This window comes from Salminus brasiliensis, chromosome 8 (assembly GCF_030463535.1).
Source record: "Salminus brasiliensis chromosome 8, fSalBra1.hap2, whole genome shotgun sequence".
Classification (NCBI taxonomy): domain Eukaryota; kingdom Metazoa; phylum Chordata; class Actinopteri; order Characiformes; family Bryconidae; genus Salminus; species Salminus brasiliensis.
The window spans coordinates 35,902,314-35,917,147 of record NC_132885.1 but is presented as its reverse complement, the minus strand read 5'-3'; the positions used below and the strand labels follow the sequence as shown (position 1 = coordinate 35,917,147).

Here is a 14,834-nt window from a genome sequence, read left to right as displayed (position 1 = left end):
CACGCATACCACATATCTATTGTCCACTAAATGTATGCTTTCACACACACACACTCGCACACATGGGGACTTTTTGTCCTTAATTTCCTGCACCTAATAGACACGTGCATAGTCTTCTGAATCTATTGTTCATTAAGTATATGCTATCACACAGGCTCTCTTTCTTCCTTGTTCTCTACCGCTCAATCACTTACACACACATACACACAAACAAGTTGTACTACACAGCCAAATGTATGTGGACAGCCCCTCTAAATTGTGGATTCACCTATTGTAGCCTGTGTTCACAGGTCGATACATTCGAGTGTACAGCCAAGTCGAGGTGTCCATAGACAAACACTGGCATAAGAATAGGTTGCCCCGCAGAACCCTTTAGTGTGGGCCGGTTCTTCAAATCTCTGCCCCGCTAGAGCTGCCCCAGTCAACTGTAAGCAGGAATGTAGTTGAGAGTAACTCACTGTTTTACTTTGTTTCACCAAAATGTAGCAAATCACATATGTTATTAGAAACGCCATCAGAAATTATAAGTCTCACATGTAATTGCTTATTTAGGCATGAAACAACCATGCTAGCTAACATTTATCCTGTAAGTTAAAAACTTTCTGAGATAAGTTAATCTTCTGCTCACTTAACTATTACAGTAACAGAACTTTCAGCCAGGGGTGCCCTGACTTTTACATGTCACTGTATATTGTTCATTAAATACCGGCTTACGCACACACACACGCGCACAAACTCTTCAAGCCTCTTTTTAACTTTCTTTCTCATACACGCTCACCCATAATCACAGTCCGTCCCCAGTCATCTCTCCTCATGTGGAAACCCTCCCCCCGCAAAATGAAATTCAATTACTCTCATGCTCATCCATTGTTGAGAGAAAGGGATTATCACACACACACAGACACAGGCACACATATTGCGTGTGACGAGTGAATGACAGTATATCCTGCATCGCTCCACATGGATATGAGGCTCATCTAAGATGTGTGTCTCTCTCTCTCTCTCTCTGCCTGTCTCTCTCTCTAAGTCCACCAGGAATCTTCAGCAGCAAGGCAATATTAACATCCTTTTTTTCCATAAATAATATTCCACTCGCTTTCATTCTCCGTTTCTGTTGTTATCCATCATGAGCAAGGGTCTTGTCTCCTGCCTTATTCTTAAGATTGCAAAGCTCTTTGATATAAGAAAAAGATGGAGGCTGTTTTAGATGAGGAAGACAGTAAACAAACAAACAAGTGATCTTGTGTAAGCGTCAGCATTGCTCAAATGAATGAGTCTAGAGTAAGTCTAGACACTATAACAATAATTTTTGAACACAGGATACAGTCAGTGGCAAACTATTATTTTCACATTAATGCAAATTTCTGCTGCTAACGTGACAAGTAAATGTAAATGTTTATGTTTTGTTCACTCTAGATAGCAAACATGGCCTAGACCTAAACATGGACGTTTTAAGCTTTTAAAAGGCATTCTATAAAACTTGTAGACCTGTAGTAACTCACAGAAGGCCTAGAGTAACTCACAAAAGTCCTAGAGTGACTCACAGAAGGCCTAGAGTTATGTACAGAAGCCCTATGCTGACTCGAATAAGGCTTTTAGCAACTCACAAAATGCCTCCTAGAAAGCCTACAGTGACTCCCAGAAGGCCTGCAGTGATTCAAAAAGGCCTACAGTGAATCAGAGGTGGCCTACAGTGACTCACAAAAGGCCTACAGTGACTCACAGAAGGCCTAGAGTGACTCACACAAGGCCTAGAGTGACTCACAAAAGGTCTAGAGTGACTCACAAAAGGCCTGCAGTGACTCAGAGATGACCTAAAGTGACTCACAGAAGGCCTACAGTGACTCGGAGATGGCCTACAGTGACTCACAGAAGGCCTGTAGTGACTTCCACAAGCCCTACAGTGACTCACAGATGTCCTTGAGTGACTCACAGATGTCCTAGAGTGACTCATAGAAGGCCTAGAGTGATGTACAGAAGCCCTACAGTAACTCGGATATGGCCTTTAGCAACTCACAAAAGGCCTACAGTGACTCAGAGATGGCCTACAGTGACTTACAGAAGGCCTACTTGTTTTATTCATACAACCTTTGTGTGTGTTTGGGGTCAAATATCCTGATGGAACACTCAGTTGTGTCCACATTTCAACCATCTAGCTGATGGTCATGCTGAAGAATTATAAGGTAGTCCTTCATGCATAATATAGGTTTTTATTATAGACAAAGATTCTTAGATGCAACATTAGATACAATCCTCATTAAATCCAGTGTTGGCCCAGATATGATGCAGATGTAATGTACTGCTGTAGCGCTTAGTGAATGCATCAGCCGATGGATGATAAGGCCGGCTTTCAGTTGAAAAATTGGCGTTGTCTTCTTGCCGGAGGACAAGACAGAGCCGGCGGATGAAGGGAGGGTGATGAAGCTAAGGAGAGGAAAAAAAAAACAGACAAATGGACAGGAGAAGTGATAAGACTGAAGGAGGTGAGCGTTAATAAAACCATGTTGAGAGTGAGAGAAAGAATGAGAGAGCAGTAAAGAGGAAAGAGAGAGAGAGTAAATAGAAGCGATAAAGAAAGACTGCAAGCAAGAGAGACGAGACAAAGAACAAGAACAGTACAGAAGATAGAGATGAGCTAGAGATAACCAGAGAGAGTTAATGAGAGAAAGAACAGGATAGAATGAGAGAGGAGCGAGACAGAAAGAGAGAGAGAACAAAGGAGAGACAAGAGGGTAGAATCAGCTGGAAGGGACAGCGATAGATAAGGCGGGGTAGATATTTGCTGTGGAGGAGGGAGGGAGAGTGGGTAGAGATATGAAGCGATAAGAAAGAGAGGGAGGGAGGTGACGATAGTGAGAAATGGACGAGAGCGGGTGAGAGAGAGGAGAGAGAGGTAGGTAAAGCGCAGAAGCATTGTGGTGTGATAAAAATCAAATGTATTTTAATGGTGGGAGATAAATCATAAGGGACGCTTTACAGCCACAAAGGCCTTTAGAGCTCTTATGGGAGAGCACACCAGGGGAACCGGAGGGCATTGTGCACTCATACACACGCTCACACACTCACACTTGGACTGTCACTACCAGTTATGCTAATAATCTTGTAATATGCTGATTATTTTGGCAGGACAGTTTAAAAAAGGCAGAAAAATAAAGTGAACTTAACGAAACAATAACAAAACATGAGTAGCCTATCACAGACTTTTTTGAATTCAGTAAGGGTTCAACGTCTCCTCGACTTAGTCGACTAAATGTGTGGAAATGTATCAGAGCTGCAGTGAAAACAAACAGACTGAGCAGCTGTCTTTCACGTGAACGGAGCGTGTGGATAAAATTAGCAACACAGCCACACATCTGCAGCGATATTACTCAAGTGTGTGAGTGGAGAGCACAGTTCTATTAGTGTGAGGTGTGGGGTCTCATATGGACATGAGCTGAGTATAAAAAGGAGAACTCTTCAAGTATGTCAACCCAGAGACATTATAAATGAGGAGACCGGTCACTGGTTGAAAAATGACTGGGAGTACTCATAACGCTTAATATGGTGCCTGTTTACAGATAAAGTCCCACCTGTCAACAAAAAGGGCCAATCAACTTGCAGGTTACGGATAAAGCCCCGCCCTTCAAGAACAAAAGAAAAACAACCAGCTTTGATGGTTACCAGCAGTGGAAGGTCGTTGGTATTGTGGCTCCAGCCAAATACTGTCAAAATAAAAGTCACTAATACAAACAAAGCAGTGACACAAAATACTTTTAGAGTAAAAGCTAAAACTACTGCCTCACATTTCATTAACTTTTTTTCTTATTTGCTGATCTGAAACATTCTAATTCAACTAATTTTGTTATATTTCATTGCTGCTAGTTTGCACATCCTTGGTTTTAAATTTTGACCAAAAACAGAGGAGTTTTATTTCTCTTTAATATTCGCAGCAATGTTTTTTACAATAAGATAATAATCTTTATTTTCTTCACTGTATGTTAGCAAATGCATGACATGACCAAATTTAAAAGCTGATAGCTACATAAGAGTGATTTGGTAATTGAGCGTTTCATAATCAGAATAAGATTAAAACAGAAACCAAAACAGCCGTTGCTCCCACCACCATGCTTAACAGTTGGTACAGTGATCTTGGGGTTAAATGTCTCACTGTTACTGTAGCTAAACAGCTAAATCTTATCCACTGACCATAAAACTTTCTCCAGAAGGCTTTTTCTTTGCCCATGTGGTCAGCTGCCACGTTTAGTCAAGCTGGAAGGTGTTGATTTTAAAGCAGGATCTTTATCTCATTCTTGGGCGGCAGCTTCAGTCCATGGTGATGTAAAAAAAAATTGACTGAGGACAGTAACACTGGTGTTTCAGCAGTTCATGGCAGGCCTCTGCCTTGGTTCTTCTTGGATTGTTTCTGACCATTCAAATCAGTTTCCTTTCAGTTAAGGGGAACAGTTTGGGTCTTATGCACGGTTGTTTGAACTTGGATGATCTTGGAATCTGCAGTTGTTTAGAAATAGCTTTAACAGACACTCCTGGCTTGTGTAAATCTATGACCATCTTTCTGAGCTGAGCTTCCTAGGCACCCAAAAAAAACAGTTTAAAGAATTTATTGGAAGTTCTTGGAGAGCAGTTTATCTTCTGACACATTGAGAAGGTCATGATAAGGTCAGAATTCACATATTCTTTAAGTTGAAGATGGAAGATTCTCTTTTGCTTTCAAATAGCTAGGGGCTACAGTGAGTATAAAGTTCAAACCTTTAGATGGTTTGCAGTTTAGTTTGCACTTTAGTTTTATGCAGCCTTCACACCAGGGCTGGTTAACAGTTCGCCATTTGACAAGCCTGACCAGTAAAAACAACACAGAAAGCTCAGCGTTCTGATGTTGGCACACATACAAGATATATGATCCAAGTTCCATAAACACTTAAATGTCTGCTGTACTGTTCTGTGTCTCTCACCACAAACCTTTTCCAATCTTTTAAAAAATGTTTCTTCATAATACTGTTCAGGTCAGAGTTCTATACAGAGCCCTTTTTTGAGTATACTGTTATCTATAGAATGGGTAAACATACCTCATATAGCAAAAAGCATAAAAGCAACTATTTTGAAGCCTAACATTTCCAGGACCACCTTCAAATTAGTGAAAATAGCTTCAGGATTCTTGATTTTTGCATATCTTAAAGACCCACATGTTTTAAAACAAAATGCCTAGAACAATCTCAGCTCTCTCTATAATGGTCCATGTGACCTAGAGAACTGTGTGAAGAGATGCTTCGACCCTAAACCTGAAAAATTGAAGGTCGATTTTAGAAATTCTTCATATTTCTTGCGAAAACATACCTTTACTCATGTGGGCGAATTGTTTTGGTGCTTGAAATGATATATAAACGGTTAGAGGCATAACACGAGTTTCACACAAAACATAAATGGACACACAAATTTAGATGAATTGCAGATGTAGATGACGGACACACAAATCCAGCAGTTATACACAGAGAAAGACAGAGACAAATATCTCTTGTCAAATATGTCTTGTCTTCATAGCCTTGTAACTGTGAGGGTGAGTCATATATGATCTGGCAATGAGATGCAGTCGTAAGGGCAGGCCCTACAGATTCAGGAATTTTTTTAACCCTATTTCTGCGCTGTATTATCACAAATATGTGAATACAAACATTGTGAAACATCAAATTTGACATGGCGGAGTGCTCGTAGACTCCAGAGGGTCAAGACAAGGTCAAGACAAAGGCATCCAATTTCTCATGGATCTTGCATTATCTCCATTGAAAAGCACTGCTAGTGGAATAGGATGCTCTGAAGTAGCCTCACATAAGCCCAAGGTCACCATGCACAATGCCAAGCATCAGGTGGAGGGGTATTAAGCCACCTGACATTAGGCTGTGGGCTGCGTCCTCTGGAGTGTTGGAGCTGAAGTCTGGAGTTGAAATGGCATTTTCTGATCAGCTAAAATCAGTACCTGACTTGACTAATGCTGACATAGCTGATGTGTTGATGCTTAATTGCAGAGGAAACGTTGTGTCAGTGAAGTCCACAAACATTTGGCCATGTGGTGTAGATAAGATTATGTAATGCAGTCTAAGAAAGCACATAAATAAACCTAGGTAACACTTTACTGTAGGGCAGCATGCAGCAAGTGCACACAACACCTACATAAGCCTTTCTTGACAACTGGCATAAACCAATTTAAGCATTTATATGGGCTTATTTCAACAAGGTGAGTTGTCATAGCACTTACTGAGGTGAGAAGACATCCTATATGGCAGAAGCTGCCTTCATGATAACAGGTCCTTGTCAAAATAAGCCTTTATTAATGTTAATGCATGATGTCCAAGCAAGCGATTTATTGCTGTGACTAATGGCAAGCCAGGTGAGCCTTGAAACGTAATCAGTAATCAAACTACAATGTATATTTTAGACCTTAATCCATAGACCTTTTAACTGTGGTCCATCGCTTTGTGGACGCCTTGGATATCCTTGACCAAGAACCGGCCTTGGTGTGAGCGAACGAGAGCACCAAAGCGTACAAACCATAACGAGCTGCTTCATTACACTGAGTGCACCCTCTCTTTCTCTCTCTCTCCGTACTTCTCTCTCATTAAAACTCTGTTTGGTGGGTTTTAATTACAGTAAGGAGCTTCAAATATGTGTACCTGACGAACCTCAAGACAACAACCTCGTTATCTCTGTTTAGAAAGCAGCCGTTTGGATTTCCGCCTTTTTTCACGCTCTTCTTCTTTTCCCTTCTTTCTCAGCTATTCACCTCCACACGCATGTCTGATAAATAATCGATGCTCAAGTATTATTTGTTGCATTACTGTAAACAGTGATGCAGCCTAATTGCAGTGATTAATCGTGCTACCTTAGCAGCCCTCAGCAACGGCCTGCTATAGATTTGCAGGCACTTCATTAATCCTAATTACTGCATCGAGGAATTCGTTTTACTGTATGGCCAGGGATCCATATCGAGGACCAATTATGTATTTAATGTTATTAGATTCTCTGTAATCGATATGGAGCAAAGGAGCCCACCACAGAAAGGCATACTTGTAAAAAGCTTTCATTTGATTTTTTTTCGTCTTTAAATAAAGGAATTTGCTTATTTATTTACCAGTACAGATGTTTCCTTCAACATCACTGTTAAACTTAAATCTAACACTCTAAACCTAATCTCAACTCTAAACCTAAGCCTAACCTTCAGCCTAAGATTAATGCAAACCTACACCCAGTCCATGAGTTTAACAGTTTGTTAGCTATGCCCATCATGGTGAACATGGTAAATGTTATTTTCATTTTTTTTTATTATAGAGATTGATGTAGTTTGTGTTTACATAAACACTGTTTAAACATACCTACATCAACTATATATATATATATATATATATATATATATATGTATATATATATATATATATGTATATATATATATATATATATATATATATATATATATATATATATACACATTATATATATAAATATGTATATATAAATAAATTCTATATATGTAAATCTGTATAAATCTTTTCCAAAAATAAATGAAAAAAAGTCAAGTATAGTGGTGGTGGGTCGACTATGCCATGATTTCACCACAGGCTCCAATTGACAGCCAACTTTTTCTTTAATTACTGAGAAATTTCTGTGTTAAAGTGAATGCAGGAGTCCACAGAGATGTAATTGGCCTCGCTTTCTGTGGGTGGCACCTTCCTACCTTTCTTTACCCCCTTTTTGGCCATCAATAGCGATAGCAAGTCCTGGCATTTGTTAGCTGACATAACTAAACTGGCAGTGAGTGTTCTCCTCCAAGCGTGTTCAGTTCTTTGATGATGTTGCAGTTGCATTGTGTGATGAGGGGGGTGCTAGCTAAAGGGTGGGAATTGGCAATGAGGAAATTGTGCATGCATGAAAGTGGCCTAGAGATGATTTTCTTTTCTTGAAAGCTTGCTGAGATCAGTCGGTTTTGTGAAAGATCCAAAGAAAAAGTTCAAAAAATACAGGACAGGTAGTAATTACAAACAGTATAGCTCTACAAATGTCTCTAAATCTGCATCAGAAACAGAGAACTAATTTTTCGAATGTAAAAATTAACTCATGACACATGAGACAACTGTAACATTGTAAGTGGATGTCGGTGGGGGGGTGCTAAACTGCAAGAATATGTTTACAACAGTTTACAACAAGCTATAGGAGGCCATCAGGTTGACCATTTATTTGTTTTGGGCCGGTCAGCTGCACTTGACCGCACTTGGACTTTCTCATCAAACTGGCCGTTGCGCCTGGCCTCGGACCTTTTACGGAAACCACTCCGACACTGCTGTTACTGGGGAAAATTAATGACCTCACCTTCCCGTGGCGACAACAGACAGCCTCTGCGGCCTCTCCGGGGGCTCAACTCTTCCCTCCGTCGCTGTGCTATCACCATGGTAACAAGGTTAGGAGGGGTTGGAGAGCAAGTAATCTAATCTCACGAACGATCAGAGGTGTGAGGTCAGACTTTCAACACAACAATATGCAAGGTGCGACATGTTCTGTCTCAGACTCTCATGCCCTGGAGGTTCCTGAGCTGCACTGGGCCAGGGTGAAAACCTTTTTTGTATTTAAAGTTTTGTATTTGTAGTAATCATACTCATCATGTACACATCTAATAGCAAATCTGTCAGTAATGGAAAATAAAAGGTAGAAAGCATTTATAAATGTATTTGTCCGGCACTCCGAATGCAAATTATCATTACTGTTAACCCAGAGGCCAAGGAATTATACAATCTAGACATACAAAAACGTCTTATTTAATTCTATCCAGCCTGTGCTCATTGGAAAGGGCACCTTCACATAAACACTTGGTCGATCCATGCATGTTTAATTCATTAGCACCTCATAGAAATGAACTAAGACAAAGGGATTTCTGACTTTGCTTGGCATACAATACATCGCTCTGAATAAACGAAAATTACTTCATATTTCCTTTTTCTTAGGTATCACAGACGAGCCACCTTAGGTATGACTTTAACTGCAATTCAGGGAACCAAGCACCTGAACCCAATTGTTTCTTTTCCCAGCTTCATTAAATGCCCCCGGACTTTTTAATGAATTCAGGGCCGGCGTTGATGAAATGTAAATCTCTGTCAAACTCAAAGAGATCCGAACGGAATGAAACAACGGGGAAAGGGAGAGAAGAGGGAGCTGTGGGCTTGCATGAGCCTTCTGTCTTATGTGCCATATTAATGGGGGGTCACCCTTGGGGCAAAAGAGGATTTCTGTCAGAGTATATTTTGGGAAATATAAAATAATGACTTGGGCAGGTGGGTGGGGAAGGGAGGAGAGGGATGAGCATGGGCCTCTCTTGAACTGCGCTAGACACATAACCATGAGCCATCTGCAGTAATGGCAGGATTATGCCTAGATTACCGGAGTGGAGAGTCGGGTGCCTTTTTTCATCATCGAGGCTGAATGAGGCGAATTGGCCTCAAGGTCGTGAGGGAGGGAGGAAAGTGAAAGCGAGAGAAAGGGCAGACAAACAAGTAGAGGTTGGAAAAAGTGACAGTCAGATAAGAGAGGTAGCAATAGTCTTCGATAGACACCTGCCAATGTTCAATAATAATGCATTGTATAACATTTAACATGTTATTGTTATTGTTGATGCTTTAAAATGCTGCATTTTAGTCAGATTAGTTTTACCAGACGGAACAATCTAATCAGGGAGCGTGGTATTTCTTTATGGAAATGAATTACAATTAGAAAATTAGAATTAGGAAAACTATTTTAAATGAACTCTATTTTTAAATAAACTATTTAAAATAAAGGCTTCAGTTTACACCATTTTTGTGGTGCTGATTTTTCCTTTTTGCCACATTGTAAGTGCACAGAGGGTAATAAAGGACCGGGAAGGATACATCAGCTGACCTGGAGAGTATATGTTAATATATGGAGTCCCACAAAGTTCTATTTTAGGCCCTATGATACTCATAATTGAGGGTAACACAGTTATAAGGGTGAAGAATTGTAGTGTAGGCCCACATACAGGGTTTAAGGAGTTAAAGCAAAAAGGTGCCTAACACTAATACTAAAAAAACACTCAAGATTTCACATGATTTGTTTATCATCTCATGTGTACTGAAACACATTGTAGTAAATTAGTAGGAATGAATGCAAAAATTGGCACACATGTAGTGCAGCATGTAGTGTGTGTGGTACATAGCTCCAGGGGACTGGGTTTATGGGCTCAATGCTCGCTCTGGTTTCTTTCTGCTCTGGTCCACAGAGAATTAGCTATTCTAAATTGTTCCCTAAGCGTGAATGTATAAGGGACTGAGTGTGTGGTACTGGTGCCTTGTCCAGGGGATTATTTCTGGCTTGCACACAGTGATTTTGGTTAGGCTCCGGAACCGCCATTACTGGCAGTCTTTTGGACCCCACGGTACGCAGATAACAGTATGCTATCCTATGAAGTACAACAGTAATTTGCATGATGCTGATTTGACATTAACCTGCACACAGAAGTAAAGAAGCAAACTTTTGGCACCAAACATGTCTCAGCTGGTTGACTGTGTGTGGTTTGAGGGAAAAGTAGTGTCTATTAGACTTTTCACCAGACTGTTGGTTTAAGAGTCATTTCTGGAGTAGACAGCATGAGATTTATGAGAAAGCTATTGGCAGTCTACCTCCGGCCTTACTTTCAGAAATAAACTAAAACAGAACCCCAGTATTGTTTGTGTGTGTTTGTGTGTGTGTGTGTGTGTGTGTGTGTGTGTGTGTGTGTGTGTGTGTGAGGGTCTAGGCTCACACATGTGTGACGATTTAGTGAAGCATCAAACCACATCTATAAAAATCTCTGTATCGGCATACCCAGCATACTCCAGCCTCCAGCCTCCAAATTACTGTAACCTAGCTCAGGCTGGCGTCCCTGGAGATGGAGCGCAGTGTTTTGAAATGTAAACATCTGAGGAGCTTGTTTGTTTATCTACAGAGCTTTCGATCCTGAAAGGCTCATTTATCCTGGGATGCGTCTGCAAACTCCGCCGAGGTTGCCGGTTTGTTTGTTAGCTGGAAGAGAGCGTGCACAGGAGCAAAGAGGAGCTCCGCCAGACCGCGGTCGACTGCCTGCCTTCGACTTTCTGAAGCAAAAAAGTATGCCGGCTTCTTTTGCAGGCCGCTTCCTTTGCGGTCGAATAGACTGCGCTACTGGAGCTGGTGACATGCTGAGTTTGGGAGCAGTAGGCCCGCACAGGAGGAGGGGGAGTGATTGGACTTGTGACTTCCAAGCCGGTCAGTTGCTTGGGACTGCCTTAGGCACTTATGCCTACGCCTGTTTGCTGACTTGTGCAGGTTTGTGCCGCTCGATTGAAATGGACTGCGCGATCACCACAATCATATACCGATTTGCAGCGTTTTCAGTTTCTGAAGGCGGTCACGCTTTATTTTCACACTCCCCTAAAACTTATCAAGAAATGCTCAAACTGTTAACAACTAGTCTCAGACACTCCACCTATGAGTAAACAGTGCATCTGATATCTCTTCTATAAGGATTCAGTTGGGATCAGTGGGAACACACCATCGCAAGCAGTGAACCACTCTGTACACCGTGACTGAGCATTTCAAAGCAACACCAGGTCTTAATTAAGGTTGTACAGACTTGGCGATGTGTTTTAGGGCACAGTTTGACTCTAGCCCTATTCAGAGGGGATTACATGGGGGGGAGGTTGGGTAATGCAATTTTACTACAGGGAGATTATAAAATGTATGACTGAATCGCACGGAAGAAGAAATTTGGGCATAAATGACTGAGATGGGAGTAGCTACTCGATTTACACACTGCAGTCACCTCAAAAACAGAATAATAATCTTCTAACCCACTTAAAGTAATAATACATTTTTGTTGGAAAAGTAGCAGCTACATGTTCATGCATGTGTGCAGGCTATAGGCTACGCTAACAATGACTTGTCTAAAGCTTGCAGCAGCGTTGTGCCACCACAGGATATGAGCCAATAGTCCATGACAATAATTGACATGACACATTCGGACGGGGCTAAAATCACTGAGTAACTACATAACCCCACCTCCCCATGTAAAACTCATCCCATCTAAATAGGGCTTTACTGTGAGCTATTAATAAATGAACAAATCTTCAATTTTTTGTAAACACAGTAAACACAATATCTTGGTTGACTGACTTCATCTGGGGTATGCTCTGAAAAATAAAAGTGCTTTCTCAAATTTCTTTGAGATTTTTGAGTGTAAAAAATCTTTAAATGGTTAAAGAACCTTTACATCATGTACACTCGCATCTCTTTTACCGACGTGGTTCTTTGTGGCACTGCTCAATTTGTAGCATCTTTATTGTTAGGAGTGTACATGGCAAATTATGTAAATGAACTTAATGTAAATAACATTTAGGGTTAGATTTAGGTTTCAGGTTGAAATAAGGTTTATATAAATGTTATGTTTAGGGTTTGGCAAAATTCTAAGATTTGAGCTAAACTTCTTAGCTAGTTTCTTAGGTAGCCCAGCTTGTCCTTACTATCCTCTAAAGAGTAATGTGTAAATTCTCACCCAAAGGATTTAGTTGTTTGTGTGTGATTATAGAATGGTTTTGAGATGAATTCTCATGTGGACAAGGCTTATTGGTTGAACAGTGCACTGGTTCTTAGATGCTAAAAGGGCCCAGAGTGTTAAAGGCCACAAGCTAATTTTTGCTCTGGACATGGATCCACGGATTTCCTCTGAATGAAGTGAAATCCCTTTAATGAGAGACAACAACTTTCTGAATAAGATCACAAGCATTGTTAAAAAACGTCTTTGTCACGGGTTGTTATTATAGTAGGGATATGTTCTAAACTGGTTCTTTTAATTAATAAAGTGATTCAACCCCAATTGCAAGTTAAATTTGTTAACAAAATTAACAAACTTTCAGGTATTTGCAATAAACCAATCAAACAAGAACAATTTAAATAGCTCAACACCATGGAAGTGGTTTCTTCTAATCCAACCTAAAAGGCCACTTTTAATGACTATGTAGTCTCAGAATTATTCAACCCCTTGAATAGAATCCCTCATAAGAGCACACATTTGCAGATCAGATGGCACAGGGTTTTGTTAGTTCCATCAAGTGTGCATACTACTAAACCGTGAAGGTCTCCATGCTAGTACATGTCTACTGATCCAAAAGCACAAGAACAGTTGGCTCCAATCTGGTCAAAACCATATGAATAAGCCATAGAAGGTTTTAAGGTTCTGTTCTGTGGATCAATGAAACAAAAATGGAACTTTTCAGACCTCTGGACCAGCGGCATGTCTTGACAAGGAAGAATTAAGCATGCACTGAAAAGAACACCCTGCCCTGAATTGCGTCCTCTGGCACTGGAAACCTGCAGCATGTGTAGGGCAGGACAGATTCAATCAAGTGTCAGGAAATCCTAGGAGAAAACTTTATGCCTTCTGTGAAGATAAAGCTTGGGCATCACTGGACCTTCCTATGGGACAGTAATCCCAAGCATACCTTAAAGTTCACCACGGCTTGGTTTTAGAAGAAGTCCTGGAAGATTCTGGAGTGGTCGCCACAGTCGCCTGACTCCATAGAAAATCGTTGGTGGGATTTAAGGATTTTGCTAATGAGGAATGGGCTAAGATTCCTCAGCAACACTGCCAGAAGCTGCTGTCTGGCTATGCATCACTTTTTTAGCAAAAAAAGTGATCTACTAAGTACTAAAGCCTCTTGTTATGAAGGCATTAAAAAACTCTGAGCCTGCAGTTGCCACAGTGGCATTCACTTGTTCTATTAGTTGTCATTTTTTAAATAACTCACAAGTAAAGAACTCATTTGAGATGATATTATATGCTAACGTAGCTGGCAGCAACCTTCCCTCCTTGGCAGTGCTAACCTTAGCAGAAAGGATTAGCTTTTAGCATCCAGCTCTGGTGTTCCCAGCAGCTAACTCTGCACTGCTGACTTGGACCTTTCCTAAAGCTCAACCAGCAGGGCCGGGGCGGAAGCAGGGGAGTGTGGAGCCAGAGGGATTAGCCGAGTTTGGTAGCAAAAGCTGGCACTCAGAGCACTGGAACAGCTCGCTTCCTCTTTGCGCTTAGGACATTTGCTGGAAAAGGCGAGGTTTTCCCATCTTTTCACTGATACAAAACTTGAGTTGTCGCTGTTCGGGACAGAACAGAATAAGCATTTGTTTAATTGAAGTTTGGAGTTTATAAAGCTTAAGTATAGCTATTACGTAGACGGTCTACCTAATCTGTTCATGCATTTAGCTGATTGTCAGAACAATGTTAGTGGGATGGAGGGATTTTTCCACTGCTGTATTTGAGCTGAGAGGGACTATATTGGAAGACATTGACATTAAGTGATCCCTCAAACCAATCAGAATTAGTGTGCATATTTTTTTTACAGCGTTTCTTTACCACAGCCAACCAACATCTGTTTAGTGTAGTGCAGATGGTTCTGTGTTGACATAGCTCTTGGTTTATAACATCCTGCTTTACATTAAAACCGAAAAACTCCCCCTAACCCCCAACATTAGCCTAGTTAGCAGAATAATACACCTGTTCAAGTCTGGTTGACAGAAACCCTAATTATAAATGTGCAGACTAGAATGACTCAGCTCACTCAGCACTGACTTTTGTTCCTGTGGTGTTGGTTCTGTAGCCCATTCACCAAACTAACCTTAGATTAGCTTGCTCGGCTATAGAGCCACCAAGTACCACGCAGTACAGTGCAGCTGCTATTCTGACTCTATTCTCTACTCTATACTCTACGCTATTCTGATGTTTGACAATAAAACTTATAATGTGACTGAATATGTTACGTTTGAACTTATATCCAGGT

General features: G+C 40.8%; 1 protein-coding gene across 2 annotated transcripts in view; it reads left to right on the top strand.

Moving 5' to 3' along the window:
• The window catches only part of tmeff2a (transmembrane protein with EGF-like and two follistatin-like domains 2a), a 132,511-nt gene that overhangs the window by 69,367 nt on the left and 48,310 nt on the right, over positions 1-14,834 (top strand). The gene's annotated exons all lie outside the window — the stretch shown is intronic.